The sequence below is a fragment of the Etheostoma cragini genome, chromosome 1 (assembly GCF_013103735.1).
Source record: "Etheostoma cragini isolate CJK2018 chromosome 1, CSU_Ecrag_1.0, whole genome shotgun sequence".
NCBI lineage: Eukaryota > Metazoa > Chordata > Actinopteri > Perciformes > Percidae > Etheostoma > Etheostoma cragini.
The window spans coordinates 21,703,839-21,730,735 of record NC_048407.1 but is presented as its reverse complement, the minus strand read 5'-3'; the positions used below and the strand labels follow the sequence as shown (position 1 = coordinate 21,730,735).

The 26,897-nt window shown below is 41.5% G+C and overlaps 1 protein-coding gene across 3 annotated transcripts in view; it reads left to right on the top strand.

Annotated features, from left to right (window-relative positions):
* The window catches only part of mafa (v-maf avian musculoaponeurotic fibrosarcoma oncogene homolog a (paralog a)), a 76,916-nt gene that overhangs the window by 24,321 nt on the left and 25,698 nt on the right, over window positions 1-26,897 (top strand). The window lies entirely within an intron of this gene.

Genomic DNA, 26,897 nt, shown 5'->3' with positions numbered 1-26,897 from the left:
GTTCAGACCATAATTGCAAGCAGCCAAATCTAAAACATTGTTTAAGTTAGTCACCTAGGTATTATTCTAATTTATAGACATTGGGGAGCAAAGCCTAAATGACAGTTCCCGTCCATCTAGTCTATATCCTCACATATTCCCCTTCTGGGATTGCTCCAGTCCTGCAAGTAATTCCGCCAGTTGCATGTATTTTTGCCAATCTCCATTTCCTTCCGCTTTCTTCGTGTTGGAATTTTAAACTCTGGTGGATTTATGAGGACTATGGTGAACTGCTCCTCAGATCTATGCAGAGTAAATACTAACACCTAGCTAGACTGTCCAATTTGAGTTTTCTCACCCATGACTAAAAGAACTTTTGAACGTACATGTTTCACCAAAACTTACTTCCCGAGGCTATTTTGCAACGGCTCCCTGCGGAGCTTAGCAATGACAATTGTGATTGGTTTATTGAAATGCCAATAAATCAGAGCACATTTTTCTCCCATTCAAAAAGCTGTGTGGACTTGCCAGAACCTCCTCCACAGCACTGCGAAGGACGAAGGTCAAAGCTAGACTACTGTACATCTCAATGAATTCAAAAATAAAAAATGTACAATCAATTCAGATAATTCAAAAACAAGTGCAGCTTTTGTTGTATATTCAATCTGCTTTTTCTAGTTACAGTAACGAATCACCACAAACGCATATGACTTCAAAAGAAACTACTGTACCAATTCCCTAAACCATACGGTAATCTTCTCATATCATAGCTGGACAAATAGTAAATAGTAAAACATGGTCTGTAATTATTGTAAATGTACAAGGCTATGAATGTAATTTTTAAGCACAAAGCTAATTTGAACATGAAAGTATAAACAGTGAACAGTGTGACATAAAGAAAGACTGTATGCAGTACATATTACATTAAAGGAGCAACACTTACTTTAACCATTGTTTTTGATGCAGAGATTACAGCTTCTGTTCTTGGTTTGGGTAAACATAATACATTTAAAATCTTCAAAAGTAGTTAAAATACTTGTGAAACACTTTGCTTTGGTATAAAACGTTGTAGTCATTTGGAATAATTATGGGATTGGCCATTTGGATGTTAAGAAGGGAGCAATTTACAGATTTTTCTCAGAGCAAATACTGAACAAATGAGTCACTCTGGCAAAAAAAAAAAAAAAAAGGCTCTGGACCCGTTGAAATACCTAACACATTGCCAGCAGCATGCTGGTATTTTCATCAGCAGTACATGAATACAGTCTAAACAAACAGTTTCTACAATATCAAACACCCTGCGAGCAAGCACATTCATCTCACTCCCCTGAGGTTTGCAAAGGGACCATTTCTTTTTGATAGTGTGTGTATTTGTGTTTGTGTGTTTACGCAGCTAAATGTGCACATCTTGTGTGGTACGTGGCAAATGCACTTGACTTGAGCCTGACCACAAATCAAAGTGATGGCTGGTGAGTACCACATAAGAGAACAGAAATGAAGCAGATAAGTGTTGAGATCAAACAGACCTTCCCCCAGTCAATAGCTCCCCTAGAGGGGCAGGAGGGCTGCAAAGCACAGCTCACTGTATGTTTCATTTAGTGGAAGCAACCACTAACAAGGTGATGAGACGGACAGACGATAAGTGATGAAGAGAAAAAAAAAAGATCAGTTATGTCCCTTTTCATTGGTCTCTCTGTATGTTATTCTGTGTGTCACTGTAAAGTATTTAATGGCATTTTCATGATAAATTCTACATCAAATAGTGAAAAGACAATACAATTTCAGTACTTAAGTGGCTTTACTATACGTTAGTCTGAAGTTAGATTAGAGCTGAAGTTGTCCAAACACAGCAGACAATGGGACTCTGAGGACAGATGATAACTGGCATTGATGAGAGGTTTCCATCACTGAGCTGGCTGGGAGCCAGAACCTAATGTGGACTGTTGAGTGTTAGAGTTTGACAAGACTGGCCACTGTTTGTTTGACAGCCAGCTTGGATTTGTTCTCTCCTCTCTAGCCAGATGTAATGTACATGTTTAGCCTTTTATACAAAGTCTTAAAAAGCAGTTCAGGTTTTTCCCTCAGATCTGTTATTGATTACTTTATCTTGTCTCTCCCTTTAACTCTACCTCTCCCTATACATATATGAGTAGCTTAACTATTAAACAATTATATTTATATAAAATCAAAAAATGGATCAAAAACTACATCCAATTTTTTTTACTTTAGGACAATCAACACAGAAGTTGCAATGAAAGTTGGTGTGCTATTGACACCTAGTAGATTTAATGTCCATTTATGACAGGCTGAATGCACAGCAAAGGCCTCAGTTTCTCATAAACCTTAGTGAGTCATAATACCTGGAGAAAAGAAGGTACAAGAAGCCAAAACACTGGATCACTATGTATTGTATGGATTCACATGTGCAGCCACATATTCACCACAACAACTGCGTTTTCTCCACTGTAAAGTATGTTTGAACAATCTCATGTAGCCAGCCCATCTAGGGAAGGATTAGTAAGAAGGGGTGCTCAAATATGTCAAAGAGAAAACGTTTTCATAGCGTACAGTGTACAGACTAACATCCAAGTTTTGGGCTCCCACTTTCTCTAACTGCCTATCTCTGTCATTGCCTTATTAATCTCAGGTAGTCACTGTCCGTCCAGCAGCTGTGTTGTAGGTGACTCTATTAATGACAGTGTGGCATAATAGACAGCTTTATAAAAGAAATTCCTCCCTACCGACAACCAAGGAAGAAATAATGACTTATCTCGTTCTTTGTCCCTGCGGTACAAATACACCAACAGAGCCATGAATACAAAAGCACATTGTTACACTTGAAATAAGGCTGGTATTTAGTTTTCTCTCCTTTTGTGTGTTGTCAGTGTAATATTCCAAAGTTATTTAGGTATTTAAGAGGATGGATTTGATAAGTTACGTCTTTATTGGAGGAAACGTGCAAAGTGTGTGTGTGTGAGTATGAAGGGGGGTGTATGTCTTCTTAAGTACTGCATTGAGAAAATGGTATTACATAAATGGACTATGCAAGACAAAGACTTTGATATTATCATAATTAAAAGTGAGCAGCCCCATATGGTGAGGGAAAAGAGCTGCACAAAAACAATCAAATTGAAAGCCTGTCAGTGAACAGAAATACATGAAATACTCATTTTTCAGCCAGAAGAACTGACAAAGTCTAAACACACACTTTTCTATAACCTCCTCTGCTTGGCCTGTATGTGAGTGTATGTCTGGTCAGTGCCCTGGGCCCTGCTAGGGGTCTACAGTATGCTCCAGGAATAGTCCAGTCACGTGGCTGCTCTGTGGGATCTGTTCCCCTGGCAGGAAGCTGTTATATGGTTACAGTTATTTTTGTTGTCTGTCTGGGGATAGTTTTTACTGCGCTCCAGAGGATCAATAATTGTCATAAAAAGACTGCGTCACCCGGTGCCCTCTTTAAGCAGAACAGTGAGGGGTGTGTGTAGGTTAGGGAGGCATGTGTATGTGTTTGTGTGTGTGTGTGTGTGTGTGTGTGTGATTGCAAGTGTTGGTCTGCATTTGGATGTTTGAGCATGTAGAGTGAATATTTAGGTTTTTGTGTGCATTATAAAGGTTAGATGAGGTATGAGTTGACAAGAACTGCTAGTGGTTTATTTAAGGTTTGTTTGCTAGTGGTTTATTTTAACAACGTCAGAATCTGTGGAAAATGTGAAATATGTTTGTCACGTCAAAGGAAAAGAGTTACAGACAGTATGGTGTTTTTTAAGATGTGTTACAGGATTCTATACGTATAAGGGTTGGGTGATATAGGTCAATCATAGTGTGTCGTTTCACTTAACTACAGCCTGTATTTGTTACAACTTCAGACCTGTTATTTTACACATTGACCTTTACCTCTTTGACCTTCTGCATCTGTCTACTCTCATGTTTGTTCCTTTCGGCCAGGAAGGCCACACCACGTCTCTGTCCATAGCATGTCTGCAGAGTATCTGTGTCTCTCCTATAGCTTGTCTACTGTATACAGTATATGTGCCACCATAGCCCTGAAGCTGCAGTCAGCCCTGGGGACTCAGAGAGGAGGTCCTATAACAGCGAAGGGAACGGAAGCTGGCTCCTAGCTAATTGGTTCCTGTGTTAGCGGCACACAGAGACGGTGTCAGAGTCAGCATTTTCCCTCCTTCTTCCCACGTTCCCTTTCCTTTTCCCTTTCTCCATCCCTCCCTGCCTGCCAACCACAGATGCTGCAGGTTTGACATCCCTTCAGGACACACGCCTGAGCTAATATGTACATTGCAGAATGTTTGTGTGTTGACAGAGGATTTGGGTGTGTCGCTACTGCTGCCAGTTTGACAAATAAATTGAAACTGCTGCAATTTTTTTCTTTCTAATGTAGTAAAAATTAAAAATCATGTTTCTAAAAAGCAGGGAAATTTTGCTAAATTAACATATAAGTCCCTTAAGTAATTTTTGACCTCTTTGCCTTGTGTTTCGTTGTCTATTTCTTGCTGCTTATCCATCCATCTATACCTGCGATCGTGTCTGTCATTGTCTTCTTCTGTCCTTTGTCTCTGCCCCAACCCACAGTCCACTCACTGGGCAGAGCAGATGAAGGTCACTATGTAACTGTGTTTATGTTACCTCCCCCCCTTCAAATACACACAGACCCTTCTTTCGGCTGATGGCCCAATGACAGAGAAGGTAGACACTAGTCCAGGTAATCACAGCTTGTAGGTGCCTGGGCTCTAAAAAGTGAGCAGGGATGCTTCCCGTGTGTGTGTGTGTGTGTGTGCGTGTGTGCGTGTGTGAGTGAGTGTGGCTTTTCATACTGCGTGACGAGATGACTATGAAGTCTATCCCACTGAGTTGAAGTGGACCTGAAGAAAGCTGGCCGTTTTGTGCTCTGATCACAGAGTTTGTGTCTGGTCGGCCACGGTCTGGTGCTGTATGTTTATCATTGCAGGATGTCCTCTCACAAATGGATGCAAACTTGGCAAGCCCTATGTTAACTCTCACTCATAAGGTATTATCCTTTACATTCTCGTGTTTCAGCCAAAGGGTAAATACTGTACCTCTGTGCTGTATTTTATGGCAATTTAGGCTGATGGGAAACATGTTTGTTTAAACTCCTGCAGTCACATATGATTTTGAGTTAGTTTTAAATGATCACCATTTGATTTGACCTGATTATTTAGTCTCTATGCTATGGATAACGTTAACTGTCCTTGTTTTTTTTTATCAAGGACATGGACCCATTAATGTCAGGGTGAGAAAAAAAAAAGCAACACCAAAAACCTCAGCAAGTCCCGTCTCTTACTTTGAGTCAGCAAAGACTTTAGAAATATTTAACCAAGACCACAATATTCCTTAGCCTTAAAGGGTAGGTTCAAACTATACCCACATGCCACATTAAAGAGCATTATTGGTCACCACTTTGTGTTACTGTCCCTTTGCTGTGGCTCAGCGAGCAAACTAAGTGCGCTGTGGCACAGAAGCGGGAAAAACAAACTACCTTTGGAAGATAACTACATGATTTGTCTCACTCAGCATTGCATTGTGCATATTTCCAAAAAGAGTCAGAAGGATAGAAAACAATGCTGAATATCGGGAACCGACTAACAATTTTTTTTTAAAGTAATGCTTTGAAATTCAGGGATCTGGTGGAATTTAAGATGTTTTTCTCTTTCTTGGACAGAGAGAGGGGTTATAACTTAAGAAGACAATTTTATATGAAACAACATTGTCTTTGCATTAAACTGGGGGAAAGAGTCAAACAAGGTAAAATATGTGTATACAATATATATATATATATATATATATATATATATATATATATATATATATATATTTGCCAGGTACAAAAATAAGGATAGGGACAGTAAAGCATGCTAATGGTAATATTGTTGTTATACGTTTTCTTCTTTTTCTTTTTTCCTTTTTCATCCTGATCGGGTAGTATTGTTGATTAATTATAAAGAGAAAAGTGGCTAGTTGTAGCAATGGACGCATTGGTGGATAGTCGGTTTATGTAACTGATTGAACATTGATAGATTTGATTGATGTAGAATCAATGTAGTAGGAGTAGGACTAGATAAGCATGATGGTTTTTCCTACTCCCTTTCAAGTAAGAAATGTTCATTTGTTTCGCATGTTCACCATTATTGTTTTTTTCTTGTTTTTCATATATATATATTAAAAAATCAATAAAATTCACTTAGTGCTGCATCCTCACGTTACCTTCTGCTGAATAAATAATATTTTTATTTTAAATAGTATATCTTGTTTTAAAACCTTCATAGTGAGATTTCTTTGTGGTGTGCGGACTGGTGGAACAACTACAGTGATCAGTAATGCTTACAATCTACATTTGGAGAGTATTGTATTACTTGTATAAAAAAAAAGTTTGGTGTTTTGAGATAAAAATTTCCCTTGTGTCAGCTGCCAAGAATCAATATTGTAGTGAATGTTTAGCAGATAAGTTCACTATAAAAATATTTCATTGCCAGTGAACGTATAGCAGATATGTTCCTGTAAATGATTCCTGTTGGCAATGACTTTGGTTTCCGTGGTGTTGAAATAGTGGACCAGCTTTTTACCCTTGCAGGGCTGTTCGGTGGGTCATGGGAGTTTGCCCATCCAGTCTACGTGTATTTTGTGGACTTGGAGTAAGCCTACAACAGTGTCCTCGGGGTAATCCTGTTGGGGTTACTGGGGGAATATGGGGTACCAGGGCGCTGCAACGAGCCATCAAGTTCTTGTGTAACCAAAGTAAGAGCTTGGTCTGTATACTTGGCACAAAGTAAAGCAAATTTTCAGTGGTTGTTGGCCCGTGCTATGGTTGTCCCTTGTCACAATTCTGTTTGTGATTTTCATAGACAGGATCTCAAAGCAGAGCCAGAGAGATGGAGAGGCGTCAGTACCTTTAAGATTGAGGCCATGGTTCTCTGGCAGAAAACAGTGGGTTGTCCCCTCAAGGATTACTAGAATTACAGAGCCAATCAAAGGAGTAGTAAAGTATCTTGAGTCTTATTATTTTGTAAAGATAAAGTGGATCGTGAGAATGACAGCCAGTTTGGTGCATTGCCAAGTTCTCTATTTACTTCGTTCTAACCCTTTACTTATGGTCATAAACTTGGGTAGTGAATAAAGGAATGGGATGGTAGATACAAGCGGCCAAAATAGGTTTCCTGCCTAGGATGGTTGAGCTCAGCCTTAGAGATAGGGCGAGGAGCTCTGACATCTGGAGGTAGCTTGGAGTTGAGCTGCTGCTCCTTTGCCTTCAATGGGTTGAGGTGGTTCCAGCATCCAATGAGAATGCCTATGGGGCTCTTCCAGTTAGAGGGTAGCCCAACTGAGAAGCCCCAGACTAGACAAAGGTGAGATTATATATGTCATCTGGAAGAGAGGTGGAAAACGTTGCTAGGGAAAGGGATGACTGGAATACTTTGCTAAGCCTGCTTCCCTTGCAACCCAGGCCGGATAAGCAGAAATTGGATGGATTGACCTGCTGTAACAAAGCTTTACAAAAGAGTGGGGCCTCTGAGATGGATTGTCTCCCAATAGATGCATTTGTGTGGCAGACCCTTGTCTCCTGTCACACTCCTCTAACTTTGCTGTAGTCTCCCTCCAGCCTGATGACTCCAGTGCTCACCTCCTTTATTAGGGTGGCAACCCAGGCTCGGCCCCTTCTCTGCCCCACTACATTAAACATTGATGGAGCTGTAAGAGAAGGCTGGAGCCTGTCTCCTACTCTGGGCAGCCCTTGCCTATAGCAGGTCTCTTCTCTGGCTGCAACTTGTCTTCTTTCAATTTCTTTCCCTCCCTTTGCGATTTATATCTTTGCTGCTGCTGTGGTTATTTCAATGTGGTTGAATGAAGCCGTCTGCAGCAAGTGTTGCTCAGTATAAGAGACACATCAAATCTCAAGAAATGAGAGTGATAAGTGTCTGCTGCTGCCTGTGGCCAAATGCACAGCAGTTAGACGTGACTTCCTGGAAATGACTGTGTGTATTAAATTCCTGTATTTGCATCTCTGTCTATGTGTGGTGCATTTATGTTATGCATTATGACTCTTACCACAGAACACAGCTATATGAAAGGAAGTGGTAGGAGACACAAGAAGGCAATACTTTCCTTCCTTATCAGTGTGTTTGTGTGCGCGTGTGTGTGTGTGTGTTTGTGTTTGTATGTGTGTGTGTGTGTGTGAGTGTTCCAGTGCTGCTGCATAACATCAGAGTATGATCTTAGCACCCTTTCTATCACTTCATTTTCCTTAACCTGTTTGCTTAAATAACATCTTCATATCATTGGATAATTGGTTTAAAACTAAAATCAAAACAGGTGAAAAATGCGTTGAGTATCAAATATAAGTATTAATAATGTTTAATTAGTTCTGTTGATGCCAAAAAATCCAAAGGGCTAGCAGAACAGCTCATAATGACAAGTCCAAACACTTACAGATCCACGAAGAATTTAGAGCATTTTCACACAGGCAGGCTTTGATTTGCTTGAATCGAACTAGAGTTTGTTTGGCCCGCTGGTGCGGTTTGTTTGGGCAGGTGACAACTTGGCAATCAAACTTTGGTGCGCACCAAACGCGGAGCAAACAAACGTAACAAGACCTGCTTGAAGAGGTGGTCTCGTTGCGCTGTCAATCAAACTCTGGAGCGGTTCGTTTGTGGTGAGAACGTGATCCGTACTCGAACGGCACCAACTGCACAACCTCCGCCAGTCTGAGCTAATATCTCCTGTAGTCAGGTGTGTTTAGCAGTCTGTGATGCAGCAGAGCAGCAAACTAGAACAGCTTGCAATGTTTCTATTACAGAAATAGAATGCGCTCAAGCTTGCGTGCGTCACTCATATCTACCTAGTCAAACAAACAGCCACTAAAATTGCAGACGGACGCCAGTAGAACAGAGTAAATGTAGTAACGTCTCTTGCAAAATTATGTCTGATATATTAATTAAATGACCTGGTTTGACTACTAGACCACAACACAGGAACTTCTTCCTGTATTTACTTTCTTGCTCCCGGCCCCAGACATATACGACCGATAAGCGGGTTGGACGTTTTTGCCTGATTTGTTATGACACAATTTGGTACGCTTGGATTTTTCCAGGTGTGAAACCAAACCAAACCAAACCGACTGAAGGCAAATCGCTCCAAGTGTTCAACTCACCGACTGATTTGGACCAAGGCAAACGAACTACAGGTGTAAAAATGCCCTTAGTTGCCTTGCCTCCACTCTCCTTGACACATCCTCCCACAGAGCCTTGCCCTGAAAGATCTGTCCCACAACCAACAAGTGCTGGAGTTCAGCAGCATACCAGACCTAATACTGAGTCTTGTTAAGACTGTAAATGTATTTATAGAGTGCAATGTGAGCCGGTATGGGTATTAGACTGTGAGCGAGTGAGACGTTGTAACCTAGCATTTGTGAGTGTCAATGTCTGGTTTTTGTGCACGTGAATGTGCAAGATCTAGGAGAAAGCATGCGTATGTGTGTGTGTGTGTTTGCATGTGTGGATGTTTATACATGGCAGGAGTAGGCTTGTCCTCACCAGAATCATGTCTGATTATGTTGCCATAGGCCATGGAGGGTTGTATAGACAATGTTTGTGTTTTGTGCTGGCAAACTGGTGGGTTGGGTCTTGAGACAGTCTACTGGCAGATCCGGACGATCCGCCTGCTAATAACATGCCGTACAGCCCTCAGGCAAACTTCCATGCAACACAACTGAGTACACAAGGGCTATTCTCTCTGTTCTGAATTACACATTGGATTTGATACATCCAGCATTCTGTTACACAAGACAGACTTTAGAAAATAAGAGTATAGTGAGATGGTGCAAATACAAAGGAGATTACAAGGTTATGATTGCACCATTTTCTTTAATTAAAGATCCTGATTTTTACCACCAAAAACAATCAGAAGTGATAAAACCATCTGCTTTTGGCAAAACTAAGCTTAAGGTTTCTCATTAATTTGAGGAGCTCATACACATTGTCTGCTTCAGTGAGAGAAAATCACATGAGAATAATCCTAAGTGAAATAATCACAGCTCTGAGCAACAGCAAACAGGGATGAATAAATAAGGCTGGCTAAATAAATGATCAGTGATTGTTTGGCTCTAAGTGCTGTTGCTGTAGCTCAGCATCCTGATTTAGTTGAAGCCTTCAGCCATCCCTCAGCAGAGCTATGGTCTTAACGGAAGAGAAACGGCTAAAAAGCCCTATTCTTCTTCATACCTTCAATATTCAATGAGAGCGCTAATTGCACCGTGCAGAAAGAAAGAAAAAAAGGGGGGAGTTGGAATGGGGAGGAGGGAGATGGGAGGGATCTACTGGCTAATGGTCTGTAGGGGGAAAATAAAGGAGAGGGAAAAAAGGGGGATTTAAAAAGTTAGACATATCCTCAGGAGGTTCCTTCCTCTGTTTTTACCTCTGCATCTCTTAGGTATAATTCCAAAGCTCATTAGCCAGTCTGTGTGATATCCCCCGAATCACGGCTACTGTTAGCGACTGTCACCAGGAGCACTGTGGCAAAGTGAGTACATCCAGTGGTTACGCACATGCTGTTGTCAGTTGGAATCCAACTTAATACTTTTTTCTTTCCTCTTTTGTTTTACCTAAAAAGTTAGTTGGAAAGAAATCTTGGAATATATTCGCTCAAGGTGCACCCATTTGTGAAGAGGAATTGGGGATGCATATGCATTAAAAAGTCTTTGTGTGTATAAAATGCAAGCACAGCACTTTAGCCTTCCCTCATCCTTCCACCCCCATTTCTCCCTTTAATCTTTGGCTGAGTTATAATACAATAAATCCCTATAATCATTGGATCTCCTTTTCCTGACTTACGTAGGATAAATTAATGGGTTTAAATAGGGAAGGTAGTGGAAAAAAGGTAAAAATATTTTATCTTTGTTTATAAAATAGACAGTTTAATTTTACAGTTTTACAATTGCATTTGCTACTTATGACCACAAGGGGTAGCGTGTACAGGACGTTAGTCTCCGGGACCAGGCTGCAGTGTCTCCTCCTCTCCCTTATAGTCAGCCCTTTTACTGTTCCCTGGTATACGGCAACTGCAATACTGCTGATCGGAAGATTTCCCCATAAATCATGCCATCCACCAAACAAAGCATTAAAGATGTTTGTTTGCATTATTGAAGGAAAAGTATTATCTTGGGTCAGCTGTAAGCGGTGTTGTGTGCTTGGATGCACATATTTTTTGCTTGAAAAAAAAGTTATTTGCTTAAGAGAAACAAAAAGCATGTTTTGTTGAGTTGGCTCTCTATATTCCACACAGTAATAGTATTTTTAATTGCTCAGCCAATCAGAAATCAGCTGTCTCTGTGTGATAGAGTGTGAAGGTGGTGGTGGGAGAGGGTACCTACTGGATACGTACACATATTGAAAATATACAGTATATTTGGCTGAATGTCTGTGCTTGTGCCAACAAGTTTATGCTCTTTATGTTTCAGTTTTGTCTTTGGGGAACATTTACAATTCTCGACAATTTTATAACAGCCCATTTGGTGCTATTTATATTGATCACACAGGCTGCCAAGCACAGGCTCAGAATACAGGCTTTTCCTGAATTGCTTTATTGTGCATTCCTTTCAACAGCTTGACCTTCTTCACAATTTTTTCATTGATACAGAATCCCTTTCACAAAGATGTGTGGTTACTTGTTGCCTAGGAAGATTATATGATACAGTATCATGTAGTTATGGGTGTGCAAGCTAATCAAACAGGCTATTACAATGTCCTATACTGTGTTTTCAGTGCAAACCTGGGCCTTGTTACACTCACACAAGTCTAACGTCAAGGATATGGACTTCATTTACACCAATATGATTCCCTCTATAGATGTTATATAAACATAAATCACTGACCCTTACATGGCCCTCTGGCTTGTGTGTGCTGTGCCAAAGTGTGAGCTATGTGTTCTCATTCTATCTCTGAGACAGCCACATAAATACACACTGGTGAAATATGTTGGTTCATTTTACTCAACTTTAATTTATAAAAGAGCAAATACCTTGGAAACAAAATTTTGTATGTGTGTATTAGATAACATGGCAAGACTCAGGACACACACTGTACCTATGTAAGATAATTTCTGCCTGCTTGCTAATTAGAGAGCAACCTAACCCAGATCTCTATCAATAGGATCATCCACTCAGTTGGTCAGTCACCAGCATTCCAGCATAAGCTTTAACCTGGTACACTCCTTAAAACCAAATCCAAGTATTTGGTTTGCGGTCGCAAGGCTTGCATGCACGCGTGCATGTGTGTGTGTGTGTGTGTGTGTGTGTGTGTGTGTGTGCGTGTGTGTGTGTGTGTGAGTGAGTGTGATGAAAGCAAATAGACCCATCGCCAGTTGTGCAGTAACTTAACCTGGTCCATGGGAGTCTGTTCTGGGCTATTGGCTCTACTCTCATCGCCTTCAAGCATTAAGCACTTCATCTGAGGAGGAGTTTGTGAGGATTTTTTGAGTGCTTTGCATGGCCAACGTGCTCCTTTCTAACCAAGATAGTTCTCTAAGAAGGCCAAAGCTTCTCCTGTTCCTAGCTTGAGAAAGTCAAAGCACAAAAAATCAAGCATCAGGTCACCAGCACAGGCCTAAATGAAAAGGGAGTCATAGCAAGTAAAAGAAAGTGTGCACTGGAGGACTCACATATAAGAAAGTGAAAGACATTTAGGAAGGACATTACCCTTTTGTTGTCTGTCTACTTTTAATACTTTTTATGATCCTGTTTACTCTGCCTCCTCATCCTTTCCACTCCTCCCTCTCTGTCAAAGAAATGACTAATAGTAAATGTCTTTCAAGGGGTGCTGCAGAGTGAGGGGGTGAGAAACTAATTGCTTTTGTTATTTTAACACCCAGAGGCATGCAAGCAACAATCATCAAACATCCGGCTCTTCACTTGACATGAGCATACTCCGCTGATGTGGAGAGAGCTGGCAGTGACATGGTTGCTGGTGTGAGAGTACACTGTGTCCTGGCCCTGGAAGCTTTATGAGCCCAGTGGGAACCATAAAGACACAAGCTTCCAGGCCCTCAGCTGCTCCCTGTGTTAGGGTTAAAAAAGCATGGGGGACAGGGACAGGATGCCTGTTTGGTCAGAGTTCAGTCTTATCTGAGAAATGTCTTCCCATCCACAGTAGGAAGAGTGAGAGTGGCTTACTTCTAGCCTGGCTCCGCCCCCCAATGTACGTCAATTTTCATTATCCTTCAGTACACCATCTGTGTTGGCGGTATATTCTTGGGTTTTCTCAGTCCAAATCTTTGGCGGCCAAATCAGGCACAGAAGGAGTGGTTGAAAACAATGACATTGAGGACGTGCGCATGTATGAGTTGTAGTTCTGTAATGGCGGCGGAGAAAGACGGGAGCAAAACCATTTGTGTGGTTGTGGCAATGATGCCCAATATCCAGAAGTTAAAGCCGAAGCAAGAACAACCTTTGCTGAGTTTTGTTGGTGGCCATGATGTTGTGGCCCTCCTCCCCACGGGGCTCAGGAAAAGTTAGATTTTTCCAGCTCGCACCGTTAGTGGAGGAGTTTGCTAAGGTGAATGCTCGCAATGGTAAGCCAACGTCATGACCAAACGTTAGTGATTGGTTATGGCAGATCCAGAGTGGCTCTGAGCAGATCCAATAGTATTAAACTTCAACAGAGTAACCGCTTTCAAGGAAGTTAACACTTGTCAATGGAGAGTGGCCAGACTCTCCGTACAAATGAAATGTACGAGAGTCTGGTAGGACCAGGCTAGGCTACCAACTAACACTACTATCATTCAATTCATGAAATGAGAGCCGTATACACATATTACTACAAACTTCCCTCTTTAAAAGATTCATTTGAAACTGTACCTGTACAGTCGCATAATTAGGCAAATACAACGTAATATAAACAAGTGGTCATATTCAGGGACAAACATGAAGAAAAGATTGTTTCCTTCTTTTCACATATCTGTGGCATGTCACTGACAGCTGGATGGATCAGTTTTTGTTTTAGCAGCTAGGCCTATGATGACAGGAGGAAGCTCTGGGAGAGCTGTATCAGTGTTTAGACAGATACTACCTGGTCTGAAAGACACATACTATCCTCAGGCCTTCAGGACACTGCACATAAAGCAAAGCAAAGTCCACAAAAATATTGTATGTTGTGCTTAAACGTACTATAGTTAATTAGTACTGGCAAAAATTTGGGAATATTTTGTTTTTATTTGGCTCAGTATACCAGATGGATAGTTTTACTATGTCAGGACCATTTCAGTTAGTGTAGGTACCAAATTTCCTTTTAAATAAGTCTGTAATATCTTAGGCAGCTTATTAAGACTCATTGCATGGGCCGGTGGTAAACACTATCCATTTAATCGTTAACAAACACCATTAGGTAGAGGACTGTTTTAACATAGCCAGTGATTTTTTACAGTGTGTGTTTGCCCTGGTTTTCCAAGCTTTCATTGTGACTGGAGTTGGTCCACTTGGCAGTTTAACAGTGTTTTATAGACTAATCCTCATTGTCCCAACCTCCTCATGGTAAGGAGTTAATGGGACCAGGTTGAGGAGGAGACAGAGACAAGGCACGGAGCACAGACAGGTTTAGACACAATGGGAACACACACGCAGGCCTGCATGGGCATCTGTTTCTACTGAGCTGGAGAACAGAGACTTCACCATCTGCAACTCCAAGGCACTAAGACACACACACACACACAAACACACAAATGCATTTATACAAATCAAAAGAAACGTGTGTTTAAATACATTTTGTTTAGGGAGATCATACAGCATTGTTAACATAAAAACAACAATGCTGTGTATCTCTGTTGTCATGACTAAATGCAACTGGCTGAGCGACATGGGGGAGTGAGTCAATGACAGCCACGACGGTGCAATCGTACGCTGTTTTTCTAGGTGTGTGAGCGAGCGTTCCCTATACAACCCCTGACAGTAAAGTGTGAATCATCCGTTGTTTCATCATCATCACACTCTGCCTCCCTCAGGAACACAGTATGGGGGTTGTGACCGCTCCAGCCTTGTTTTCTAGTAATCTGTGAGCTAACCAAGACACACTTTACCCTCTTTTCTCAAACCACCCCCACTTCTCTGCCTCTGTCATGCTCTGTGCTCAGCAAGGTAGAAGAAAAGAAAAAAAGTGCATTTCAATTAAATCAATCTTTTTACCTTGTTCAGTAGTATTTAGTTTGCATTGTAACACATTTTCCAAGTTTGACTTCAATTAACAGCGGGCTTCTGCAGATTATAATTCATAGATATTATGAACAGGTCTCCTCTTTAAAAAAAAAAAAAGCGCATTATATTTAGGGAGGGGGTGCCATAGAAAACCTGTGGTAAAGGTGGTCACACTGAGGTTCAAAGATGTGTGCGAGAGTTGAATTATGGATTGTGTTTGTGTGTGCACCTGCAGGCGCAAACCTAAATCCGGGGCCAAAAAAAGGGAGACAGAGGTAGGTAGGTAGTGAAGTTTCTGTTGCCACAGATACCGTATCACTTGTCACCACCTGAAAAGTCCTCAAAATGCGAGACTTCAGCTACTGCTGCTGTACAAACGAAAACACTATCAGACTACGAATATCTGAAATGCCCGCTGACATGTTCCGCTGAGCGAGTTTTCATAATGAATGCTGGTTTCCTGCAAACTGTCTTGACAATGAATGGACTGGATATAATTGCAATAGTACATAGTGACCCAGGCTTTCTGCTGTTACAGTCAGAACCCTAATGCATCCAGTTATGCAGGTGTGCTGCTTTTGTTTTCATGTGTGTTTGTGTGTTGTGGGAACATGTTTTTTTATAGTTAAGTGACATTTCTGAAAATGTGATAAATTCCAAACAAACAAATGTTGATACATGAGAAATAGGATGGAGTAGTATTTGAGGGCTAAACATTGCAGGCTGTTTTGAAACAAACCACTCCTCCTGCCTGTGTACAAATGAAAACAGAACTTCCTGTTCATTTTATAAGTGTGTGACCAAGATTAAGGGATGCACAAGGGTATGTAACTAAAAGTGGGGGAAAAGTAAAAGATACAGGGAAGATAACCTAAGAGGCTGCAAAATATCACATAGAACACTCACCCTCTTTTTTTGTCACGGTAAGGGAAGGGAGGACCCAAACGCAGAGACATGCAAGCAGGCGTATGAGAGTTTCACAAGGGTTTATTTTACACAAAAACAGAATGTCCATACCAACACAGCACTCCAAAGAATGCAAAAAACAAGGTCCAAGAGAAAAGGCAAGAAGAAACAGAGGAGTACAAATCGGAAGCACAGGCGCAGGGAAAAAGTCACGGGGGAAAAAAAAGGCCACTAGAAAGGATCCAACCTTTGAACACTCCAACAGGAACACACACAGCAACACAAAAGGATCTGACAAGAGACAAAGGGAAAACAGAGGTTAAATACAAGAGCAAACGAGGAACAGATAATACAACAGGTGAATCACATCAGGGCGGGGGCGACAATCACAAAGGCGGGAAACGCAAGGCAGGTAGTAACACTGGAGACAAGACAGCACAGAAAACTAGACTATCAAAATTAAACAGGAAACAGAACTTGCAGACACTCACAAGGGAACACAAGACAGAAACAACACAAGACCGGGGAGAAAACTAAGACACAACCAAAAAGCAGAGAAGGAGGAACAGAAAACAAAGCAATATACCTTAATAAAAACAATTTTTATTACTAAAATAAACTGTGATCATAAGATTGGCTTTAATCTGGCTTTTAAATCATCAGATCATAGCAATGGTCAATATTGACTCTAATCTCTGCTGGTCAACTTGATCAGAGGTTGCAGAGAAAAGGAAATCTGTGATCACCTTTAACTGAAGTGTATTTATATCCAGTTTTTATTTAAGGAAGTATTAGTATTACTTACTCACTGTGAGTCTAGAATGAACCCTCAAATCTCTAATTTCTTGTTTTACAGTTGTGTTTGTTTTCTTTGGTAACGTGATTGTCCGATATGAGCTGCACCTTCCCAGCATTGCGGAAAGAATGGTATCTATTTCTGTTCCTTCCTGCCATGGCTTAGAGAAGGCATCCATATCTTACCATAACCCCATCATAGTTCTCTTTAGCCTCATATCTCTGTCAGCCTCACAGAGTAAAACTGCTGCTTCCTGTTTGGTTTGTCCAACCAATGCCTCTTACTTGCTGTTCAAATGTTCCTATGTCAACTTTGACCCTACTTAACTGAAACCACCAGGCACAGGAAGTCATGCTCTGAACTCATGGCCTCAGAGATGGCTAAGAAAACAGGTAAAAAGAGTGATAAGCAAAACTACACTGAGCAGGAACATATACTGTAACACAGTCACTTTGTAAATGCTGTCAATAGAGAAGGCTTACATACTGAAGCACAAATAAAACAGTACAATAAAAGGTAGTGATACTAGTGGACAAATTGATGTTGGTTTCACTGGGCTATATATAATTGATGTGCTGTATGGGTTTGTATGCATTGTATTGTAGTCATCCTCCCATTTAGAATAAACAAACATCTTAAGGTTTCGATTGTTTCTGGAGTCTATCTGCGGTATAACCATCATCTTTCATTCACTCTTTCAGAAATGTTTTCTATTTGACTGTCTTCTCCATCCTCCTCCATTTCTGGTGTACTCTAAACCACTACACTCCCACACAGAGCACTGAAGCCCTACAGCTGAACGGTGAGACAACAAGTTAAACATTTAAAAAGACTGGGTTGGTTACAGCATAGGTCACACACAGTTAGTAGGTGCTAAGTCTCACGCTGAGTTTGAGGACAGAAGGCAGAAGACATAAGACGTGAGCACCAAATCAGCTCAGCTCACTCTCCTGAGTTATGGTGTTGCATGTCTGATCTGCTGTTACAGATCCAAAGTTGAACGAACTGACAAAATATCTGTTGGGAATCTTTGATGAGTGAGCAATGCTGAAGAAAGTAAAAGGAGGAGGAAGGAGTGTGGCGAGAACTTGCATGTGTGCATCTCTGTGGGAGTGCATGAGGGAGAGTAGTTGACATATGAAAAAAGATGAAGAGACTGAAGATATGAAGGAGGGACAGACAGCACAGCAGACCACTGAGTGTCTAAGAAAGTGAGCTTAGCACAGTCTCCATCAGCCTTAATAGAAACACGCAGCAGCCCATTATGGATAGGTGTTTGAGAATAAATCATCTAACAGGCCCCTTTTCAAAGCATTACCCTGTCAAACCTAATATAACCTACCTCTGTCTGCTCTCCCCTCCCATCCCACACCACACCCCCTCTTCTCTCTCCCTTAGTGAGCAAAGCCGTTTCCTGCCTCAGGCAAGGGCTAGGAACATAAGAGCAAAGTCACAGCAGAGCTGTAGATTCAAGTCGCCCCCACAGTGTCTCCTCACCGGCTGCTTTGCTTTACAGAAAAAGGCCCACGCTTTGACCCAAACACTTGGGGTTAACTCTATCAATATGTGTTTGGTCAACCGTAGCAATATTTAGGTATCAAAATCAACACAATTCTTCTTTTCCAAGCACATTGCGAATGCGTAATTTTATAAATGAATTTGTCGCAAATTTAGAATTGGAATGTCGGAGCCTTTGGAGAACCAAAGAAAAACAAGTTAATAGTCTTTGATGTGACCACTGCTGCAATGAACATGGATGAGAACTGCCTTCCTCATGTCTCCTCTGTGTCTGTCACACAGTGTGGTTTTCACCACAAGACACATCCCCTATCCTTCTGGGAACCATAAGGCCAACCTCCATGACAGCACGGCAAAGCAACAAATGGACTAGGGCAGAGACTCTGACCGCGAGAAAGGAGTTTTAGAGAATCATGCAGGCTGATTGTATCTCTTATGCTGATGAAGGAGGGACTAGTTGTCTCTGCATGTGCAGAAACTTGCCTCTTTGAATCATTTTAATGTCAATCACACATTTGCACAGTTTGAATCTTAGCAGGCGTATTTAAATTGAAAATCATTTAAGTGTAATGTTTTATTTTTTATTTTTTTACCTGCATATTAAGTATTAACATCGTAATGACTTGCCAGGGTTTCTGATACACGAGAACTGTTTTGCACAGGTTAGCACTTCCGTTATCACTTAAGGACAAGCCCCATTGATCGGTTGGATATAGGGTAATAAGCCTTGTGTGTTTTTCCATGGCTCCCTCCAGTGCTGAAGCAGGCTGATGCTCCGGCCTGCTATATGTGTGAGATGGCTCAGTCCGCTGACTGACAGCCCTGGATAAGGGATAGTGTGTCTGCCCTCAGTGCCAGCACAGCTAGAAGTGATAAACACTGGCAACCTGATCCAGAGACAAGAGACGCCTCTGCCTCCGACAGAGTTCAAACTTAATGCACTTCTATTCTTCTTAGCCAAGTCCAGATTTTCCTCGCTCAACCCTGCTGAGCCTGACACGGCCTGGCCAGGTGGAGGTCAGCGGAGGCTTTTCCAGCAGTTTTCTGACCACGTATGATTGGCTCTACCCTATGCCAGTCTATCTTATCCCCAGTCTGACAGACCATCACAATTACAATCTGTCCGCTTCTACTTTATAGCTGGGTCTTTCAGTCTCCATTATTCCAAAAGCCTCTCCTATTCAATATTCCTATTTCACCAACAGGACCTGAGCATTTTCTCTGGTCTGGAATATTTATGGAAAGTTTATTTTATCTGTATTTTATTGCTACTCTTGTGCAAATAGGCCCCCATAGAGTCCATAGTCCCTGCCCTTGCAGTAATGGCAATGTAAACATGGGAAAGTAATTTGAATTCTAACAAAGTGGAGATTAGCTGGTGACAGTTTGTGGCATAGGCGATTATTTCTAAAATAATCCTGTTTTGATATGCATCTGCGTCCCGGCAGGAATTTTCAATTTGTTTTTCCATTGCCTCATGTAAACAAGCTCTAGTGTCTCCTTATCATGGCGTCGCACGGACAAGGAAAGAGCGTGTGCCTGCCCCCCCGTCCTTCTTCCATCTCACCATACAACCTGTCTCCTCCATCCTGCATCTGGTTAGAGTCGCTGAGCAGCCGCGCTTGTCTGGGTTTCAACAAGTCTCTTTATCGAGAGCAGGTAGGGTTTTTTATGTGTGTACCTGCAAGTCATTTGCAAACATGAAGTCCTCAAAACGCACCCCCTGAATATGTTCTGCTTGAAGGGTTCTGCCCATTCCCGTCTGAATAGGCAAATATGCAGCGTGGCAAAATGGCCCTCCCTACCCACAGGCCTGGAACATGTGATAAATGTTTACACTTGATTGTCAACTAGGAGTTTTGAAAAATAATTGACTATTTATTTGAAATACTTGCAAAAAAACACTTTAATTTAAAGTTACAGACTTCATCCAAAAATATTACGGAAAAATGCAGTACAATAAAGATTTATTGACATAAGTGTGACTTGGCTCTGTTGCAGACATTCACTAGTGAGGAGGTATTTATTCCCTTCATATGGTGCCTGTTAAGGTGGTAAAGCAACAGAAAGTTCTGTGCAGCGAGATATTAGCTATTTACTTACCCTTCTTTCATGTGGAGAGAAAGCGAGGGAGCTATTTATCTGTCGCTGATTGATTGCTCCTGCCTGAAGCTAATCAGCATGTTGCTTGTTGTGTCTTAATGTTTATGGGGATTATGCGAGGATAAACATGGTAATCCCCAATGTTGTGCAGGACTTCCAATTATCATTCTGCTTCAACAAAAATAAGGTCATCATAGATTTAACCTATTAATACAATATAAGCCAGCCTACATCCCTCTGCTGTTAATTTCACCTAAGTTAAACCTGACTTCAGACCCAGATCCGAACCCACAAGAACCTGGTTGGAAGTCATAAGTGACTCCTCACCGCTACATTAGGTTATGATTGGAGCCGACCAGCTAGGTTAGGCTGTGGTCACTGCCGTGACTAAGGCAGGCTTCCTTACAGATAGAGATAACAGGCAGAGGTGAATGTCTAGTCCATGCTGACAGTCTGGATCGATTAGGGATGGATCACTTACACGCAGCGATCGTTACAACCCCACCCCATTGCTCAGGTGGAGCCACGAAGTGACTCACAAAAGCACAGAGAGGTGATGTTCCTGACTGAATTGTGCCCTTGCCCAGATTGCAACAATTTAAAAATATTATAGACTGTTCTTTGGCACAGGGGCTGTTTATGTAAAGTTACATTTAAGAGTAAAGTACAATACTGTTACGGCAAAAGTATCCTACAATCTCTGATTGGCAAAGACTGTATGATTGATACACCTCTTTCCACGCCATTAAGGGTGTGTGAGGAAAGAGGATGCAGAGATGCCTGGCACTCACTGCTAGCCACCTCCATATCTTCCCCTCATTAATCTACTCTAATACACTCACTGCAAAGAGCTGCTTTCCCCGGGAAGAGCAAGCAGGCCTTAAATTACAATACAGAGTAGTGGAATCATTACTACCTTTAATGTTCCCAATCTAATTGAGGCATTAATTTAATTAGAGTATCCAGTGAGGATTATTCATAACTGCTTTTTAATTTAGAAGGGTGATCAGCAGAAATATTCCCCAGATCATAGGCAAAGTCTCTCCTCTGGTTTCCCCTTTCACTGCTATTCCCTTGAAATTTGCAGGGTGAAGCAGGAGAATACACACAGCAGAAGAGAGTTGTCCCTGTTATTTCAACAATAAACACAAACACTACAGTGCAGCGCCTCTGGTGTGTTCCCTTGCAATGGATGCTAACGCAATGTTTCTGCACACAAGGGTGACATGGGACAAAAATCTATTATTCCCCAGAAATTAACTTTCGTCCAGGGCAGCGGAATTAACCTGTGCGTTGAACTTTAATCTGCTATCACCTTTTGTAAACAAGTTTGGGATATTTCGAATAACTGCAATTGTTTTTGACACATTTTTTACATAACTATCAAAAAGAAAGGTATGATCACATCAGTGTATTTTGCAAACACAGTCGCTTTGCTGAGCCTCACATATGTGATAATAATGCAGTGCCCCATAAGGCCCAACATAATTATTATTTTAGTAGCATGGCAAATCTTCACAAATATACATGCGTTAGCCAAACTTCCTCAAGCAGAAACACTTGTGATTATAAACTGGCCATTATTTGGAAATGAATTGGCAGTTAGATTTAAAAGAATTTGAGCAGCAATGACAATGTTCTACTCAGTAAAGTAATCACCAAGTGTATTACCCACTAATAATAGCATGAAGAAATCAGGTAGCCACAAATACCTTAGATCATAAGTCAACAGTAGAACAAAAAGCTTTAACACACAAGAAGACGCAGATTGGGGTGGTGGAAAGAGCTGCACCTGCAAAGTGTTGTCTACATGCCTCCGATGGTAAAGCATAAACAGCTGATTGAAACTGGACAACAGTGTTCTGCCTGGATAAACACAATACTCCACTGACGCACAGTGAACACATGACTGTAGGGGCCCCTTAGGGTCTCAAACCCTCTGGGGAGTTTGGACAGTAATCCTGCCATATCCATCCATGCTTGTACAGTTTAAATGTAGTACAGGGGTAGTTGTAGAAAGACTAGTTTTACAGCATAGTATTGTAATAATGTGGGATAACTAGTTAAGTTATTTTTGTTCTTGATTTGTGGTTTCCCGTAGCAGTGTTGATAGAGAACAGTTCCAGAGCCATAACAATGAAAAAAAACTCTTTAGTCAATCAATGTCAATCAATGCAATTTCAAAAGTCACCAGTCTGCGTATTGCTTTGTTAGACTAGCTATGAGAGAGTAATGCAAAACGTTCTTTAAATTATGTTCTGTATATGGTACCTCCAGCAGTGCAGTTTTCACAGGCTGTATTTTCCTCCTTTGAAATCACTCACTTAAACAGGGAGGCTCAGCGGGGACGATTATTAGTGAAAGATCTCCATATTGAACCACAGCAGCCAAATGCGGCCAAAGGGGAGAAATCAGCAGCCCGTGAGACACGGGCATTCGATGGTTTGGGGACTCTCTAAAACACACAATCAAACAAGAGCACTTAAGGGAAAAGCACATACGCTCACATTGCACACATGCGCATACCCCAACACACATGCAAACACCCACATGCACATGGACCATGCCCCAAGGGGTTTGAGTCACACTGATATTATCGCAGTCCCCCTGTGGCACTAGAACCGGGCACAGCATGCCATCTGGAGTTGGGAGGAGGGTTTGTTGGAGGGGTGTTGAAACCAAGTGGTACATGCTTTGACCGTGTGGCTGACCATCTGGCTTGGCATACTGTGTACCAGTAACTTTGAGCAGTCCTGCAAAAGAGAGGAGGGGAGATGAATGGATGGAGACAGAGGGGTAGATAGCTGTAGGGTTAAAGCAGCCAGAGTTTAGTGGCACCAATTTGATTGATGTAGTCGTATCTCTCTCTTTCTCTCTCTCTCTCTCTTTTGCTCTCTATGTTGAGAAAGTAAACCCAGCCTATTAACGCAAATGAAATACATCTCTATTGGTGCTGTATGCATTATTAGGGCTGCAACAATTTTTTTTTATCGATTAATCTTCTAATTATTTTCTTGATGAATCCTTGATCTATAAAATGTCCGAAAACAGTGAAAGACGTCTTCATATTGTTTTGACCATTGACATCAAAATGCATTAGAGATTCATTTTGTGTTGATTAAGCAGAAGTTATGTTTTCACTTACTTGTGTAGCATTAGCAATATCTTTTAAATAATAAACAGTTTTCCTAGCATTGAAAGTTTGACATTTATGGCTTTTTTTGTGGCCACTCAATCAGCAACTGTACTTAAGTAAACTAGCTGAGGAACTTGACCCCCTCCCTGTGGGAAGACTGCCAACAGCAGACAGACACACTTGAAGTCTGTGTAGCTCAGAGCCCCATAACCCTTTCCTTACAGCAGAAAAAGACAAAAAGAGAGAGGAGAAGGAGGAGTGAGCAAGATAAAGAGAGAGGAAAAAGAGAGAAAATGAGAATGTATCTATGTGTGGCCTGACTCGTGTCTGCATTAAGCCAAGTCAGGTATCCGCTTCCCCTTAATATTTTATAGTTTCCTTCAAAGAGGTCCCGCTGCTCATACAAAAGCTGCTGTATGGGTTTAGTGCAAGAATTCAGACTTCCTACCTGGTATCCTGGACCTGTCTAGAATTACCCTTCTCTCTTTTACTGATCTCCTTCCTCACACGTTATCACCACAGAACAAAGACTGCACACTTCACCTGAACCCACAAACAGTATTACTTCTAAACACAGTCAGCGGATGTATGACCAGACATGTCTCAGCTGCGTAAAATAAGGGCAAACAAAAAAATTTTTTTTAGTTAAATTGGAATTATGAGTGTACCAACAAGCAGTTTTGTTTTTTATAGCTCCTTAGACTGGCATCAGCACATGAATGTCCAACAAGAAGTAATGAAAGAATTCATAAATATCTACTCTATGTTTTTATGTTAGTGTCAAATTACTGACCAGTCAACGAGACTAACACCCAATTTCCATCGAATGCATAACAGCTGCGGATTGACTCCGCTCTCCGTCAGTATCCACCAGGTTCGGAATTGTTGCGGAACGGCTGCGGCCATGACTGACAGCTAAAATCTTGAGGACCGGGGAGATCTTGCACATTCATGTAGAACAGAACCCCAAAACCAACAACTGTTTGTTTCCATCCAGAGGCATTGAGAGGAAACAACTCTGTGCTGTGCAGGTGTAGTGCATGGAAATATGATCAGCTGTGAGCACCGTCTTTTATTTTGAAAATTAACTGGATGTTTGATTTTGTTTCTGTGCTCAACCTCCTGTCCCATACTATCTGTCGTGTGCTGAATTGCTGCGGCGCTCTCAGGCATCCGGCAAAAATAGAAGCTCTGAGGAGGGCTGCGGTTCGCTGGAGCTGGGACTGAGTCTGAACGCAGCCGTTCCGCAGTCCATGGAAATATACACATTGACTTTAATGGAAACCTAATGACTCCGCTGACGTTCCGGAGCGGACCCGCAGCCGTTACGCATCCTGTGCAAACTGGGTGTGAGGGTTTTCAAGAGTTGGATGAAGTCTGTTACTACTTTATCTTCAAAGTCAGGAAAGGGTTTAGAGTTCCTAAACACATCATGAATATTGCAAGAACATAAAGTCACTCTTTCTGATCTGGAAAAGAAACTTTTGAAGAGCTTCACCCGGCCCCCTCCAGCCCTCCCCCAATTTACAGTAGCCAAGCGGACGGGCAGTCCATTAACTATTGAAATGCACACAGAGATGTGAGAAGTAGTGGCCAGCATTTTAATGAAAAACAGAGAGTGGATTGGCTCCTGACGGGACCACTCTGTTTCCGATTACCATTACTACGGCTCAGAGTACATATATAAGTCTGGATATGATTAAAGTTGCATTGATATGTTCTTTTCTTCTCTTTTTGATTCTGTGTATCCATGCTCTTTTCTCCTTAGCCACGTGTGTGGGGTGTAGGGTCTTTGTAGCAGCTCCATTTTTATGTCTGCAAGTCAAGACAGTGACAAAGTACTACCATATCCAAATAGGTCTGAGTCAAAGCCAAAATGTCATCTATCCTTCCTATTTCCCCTGAGGGAGTTCTCACCTATCCAGCCTTCACGGTCCTATCTTGGGCACTGTGCTAATAAGGAACACCCTGTATTTAAGCTGGGTGAGGCCCTGTCAAGGATTCTGGTTCAAGGCTAAGGGTGCCTACATGGGGACACTCTGCCAGTTTGGGATGAGAGATGGGGGTTAGAATATATCACTCTTTCAGAGGTAATTAGGTAGAGTTCTATACATGGGTTTAGATGGCTAGGGCAGTCAGAGCTTAATGGAATATCTTCATACTATACATCTTAACCCAGTCTCTACTATGTTTGCATACTGCAATTTGCTTTAACAAATGCATCCAGGAAAAAACATTATTGCTGCTTGGTTCACTGACTTTTTGTTTCCTATTCATTATTTGCGAAATTTAGACTAGGGGTGTCCCCTATATCATGCCTATCATATGGGGAGAGGGGCACTAACATATAACAGTGCACATAACTGTGCCGGAATTGGACCAAAAATAGTGCCAGTACTCTAATTCAGTACTTGCATGAGATGACCATGTGTCTTAAATATATGTATAGTGCAACACGTCTTGGTAATATGTCAGTTAAAATGTGTTTTTGTATGGATTTCATTACATACATTAAGGACTTGACATTAAAGGTGCTCTAAGAGATGTCACACATGTTTTAGCCTAGAACATTTGTTGTCACATACAACAAACATCCACTCACTATCCGCAAGCTGCCTGTCCCCAGAACACACTGTAAGAAAATGCGTTCTCTGTAGACCGCCCAGGGTCTACAAACGGCAAACAGTGTTGACTGACCAACAAGAAGGATTTGGTGGTGAGGAGTTAGTGTACGGAAGCACAGAAGGGAGGGGGAGGGGACGGGATGAGGAGGAGGGAGGGGCAAGCTAGTCTCGTTTTGTTTGAAAATACTTCGAACGTCAACAAGAAGTGATGTCACTCAACATCGCTTAGAGCACCTTTAACGCTTTCGCTCACCTGCCACATTGGCTACAGTGATGATATATTCAGCTGTGATAAGGTTGTGTGTAAAGCTCCTTGTTTTAAACATGCAACCGATTGAGACACCGAAATTAAAAGAGTAGTTTCTTTTGCATTAGTGGGGCAGGGGTGTATAAGATTAATTTAAAGTTATTTAGACTGCACGCTTGTGTTGTTGTCATCAAGGGTGATGTGAGACCATGTAGATGACCTTGTAAGTAGCCTTCTTGGCATGGGAGTTGTTACAAAGGATTGGAACTGTACAGTATGGTTGTCTTGTATCTGCTATATGAATCATAAATTATAACTTTAAAAGGTAAGCAGCCTTGCGGAAGCATGTTTAACTAGATTGAAGGTGAACAAAGGCAGACATACTG